Source organism: Scardinius erythrophthalmus, assembly GCF_964197995.2.
Source record: "Scardinius erythrophthalmus genome assembly, chromosome: 17".
NCBI lineage: Eukaryota > Metazoa > Chordata > Actinopteri > Cypriniformes > Leuciscidae > Scardinius > Scardinius erythrophthalmus.
Genome location: NC_138237.1, coordinates 980,977 through 983,476, shown reverse-complemented (window position 1 = coordinate 983,476; position 2,500 = coordinate 980,977). Strand labels below are relative to the sequence as shown.

Sequence of the window (2,500 nt, the reverse complement as noted above, 5' to 3'; positions counted from 1 at the left end):
TTCCCCTACAATGTATTAAGCAGCGGCGCAGCGCCGCCGCTGGATTTTCAGCGCCGCTGCAAAATCTTCACATGATCAATAATATCAGGACATTCACTTACACACGCTGCCATAAAAGGAGCCATTCACGTTCACATGCACATATCTCAAATGTGGGCGCGCGGCAAGCGCGCTCATAATAGAAGCGACGCGGCGCGCACGTTTTCAGCATGGACAGATCAAAAGGTTTTCAGGCGCGTCTCAGTTCATGGTTGGCATAGCAACGACAGATGCCACGGGAGAGCGAGCAAGCGCTTGTGCAAAGGAGAAAGCGGTACGAACTTTTCTCCGTTGAAGTCTATGGGGTCGCTGTGTCCATTTTTTTACTGTCTATGGAAAATATGCCGTCCCGCCCCTCCGTGTTTGGCGATACGGTTTCATTCTCGCACAGCTTGTTTTAGTAACTTTACATGCGAGTCTTTTCCGCTCCGTGTTTGCGCCGTGCTCTCGGTTCCGAGTGTGAGTGTGTGTCGGCGCACTGCGCTCTCTGCTCAATGTTCAATGTTCCGCTCCGTGTTTGCGATGCGCGTTCTGCTCTGTGGTTAACGGCCCAAACGCTCCAATCATGTACCGATCACGCACTGGAAAAGCAAAGTCCCGCTCAAATAACGTGAAATTTCTCAGTAGTATGCATGGTAAAATTACCTGCTCTGATCACATACTCTGGTAATAATAGCTTTGTATGACTATACTTTATTTTGACAATTAGTCAAAAAATAAATCTGTTAAATCTGAGTATGTTGCATAGAACTGAATGAAGAATAATATATTGATGTTTTATATTTTAATATAGGGCTATTTTCTGTCCAATTTGAGTGGACATTTTTATTTTTTCCCCATTTTTTGTGTGTTTGATTTAATTAGTGATTCTACATTTAAATATTGATGATTACAAGTTTGGAGGAAATGCAATTAATTGCGATTAATCACAGCAAATTGTGCGATTAATTCGTTTTTTTTTTTATCGATTCCCAGCCGTAATATATATATATATATATATATATATATATATATATATATATATATATTATAATTTTTTTTTTTTATATATACATAGTGCCCCTTTCTTACATTTGAGCCTCAAAATGTATGTCTCAAAATGTCAATTTCTATCCACAAAACTTGCCAGAAGTCATGGTTTAAGGGGTTATTAAAAAAAAAAAAAAATCTTCCGTGGGTGCATGCCAGCGGACCCCCCGCGAGCGGCTTGGTAACAACCTCCGGCACGTAACAGCACCGCTGCTGGAAAAATTTATAGGGGAAACACTGTGTTCTGTTTAAAAGTGGACATTTCAAGCTTTCACAGTCTCAGGTCTGTGAGGCGAGTAGGCTCCCTTATACACTGAGTCTCGGTTCATTTATGAGACGCTAAATATTTTCTACTATATTTACTTCTTATTTATTAAATCCAGGCAATTGGTTCATGAAACATTGATCAAAATTAAGATAGAATTAATACAAAACGAAATTCACTTTAAAGAGAGGCAGCTGTTCTGTTTGAGGTCTCTGTGCAAGTTTTAAAGCAGTCTTTAGTGCCGCTTTCAGAGCGCTCACGTCCGTAACGGAGAACTGTCCTGTCCGTAACATTATTATATTTTTTTTTTAAATAAATTTCTAAATAAATGCGACATATTCACCTTATTTTTAACGGAAATACGGACACAGCCTGTTGACGGTATATTGTGCGAGACTTCTGGTCAGGCACTTCCGGTCACTGGCAAGCTTACTCGCTTTTCACCATAGCAGTTAAACAAGTCTTCGTAACAACTAACCCATCGTTATGGCTTCGAGGAAGAGAGTTGTGGAAGGCATACTTCATGTTAGACATAAATATAGCAGCAAAGACAACGTCGGCAATATTGACACAAAATAGGCTACAGAATATTTCGTTCTGTATTGACAGGTGCAATATTTGAAAATCGATATTATTATTTTTAATTACATTTATATCTGCCTAGAGACTTTCAAACATCAAAATGTTATTTATTAGTATGTATTCGTGTCAAAATGACATATAAACATATTTTCCTATTCTATTTTGCCTGGAAACGCTTCCAAAACGCTTGCGTTACATTTATTTTGTATGATTTACAATTATTTATAGCCATCTACTTATTGCTATCCTGTGCTTTGTTTGCATTCTGATGGCATTATTAATACATTTGACATGACAAAATACCTCCATAGATATATTAGTCCAGCGTTATTGGCTCGACCGTGTTTAGGGTGTTTCAACAAGGTCTGGTACCCGAACTGGGTGAGGCGGGGCTTTAGTTCTTTGTTGTATTCATCTGCTATGGCATGTGTAACGTCAACTCTGCATAATCCTTCGCGATCGATATCATTAGTTAGCACGGGGAAGCGAGGAAACGCAAGTGCCGCACAAAAACCGGAAATTGCACCCATATTTACTTCCGCGTTCGAAAATAAGGCGAATAGTCCAGTGCGACTTATATGTTTT

The 2,500-nt window shown here is 39.3% G+C and overlaps 1 protein-coding gene across 1 annotated transcript in view; it reads left to right on the top strand.

The window, feature by feature from the left end:
* Window positions 1–2,500, top strand: part of uhrf2 (ubiquitin like with PHD and ring finger domains 2) — a 43,303-nt gene that overhangs the window by 32,329 nt on the left and 8,474 nt on the right. The window lies entirely within an intron of this gene.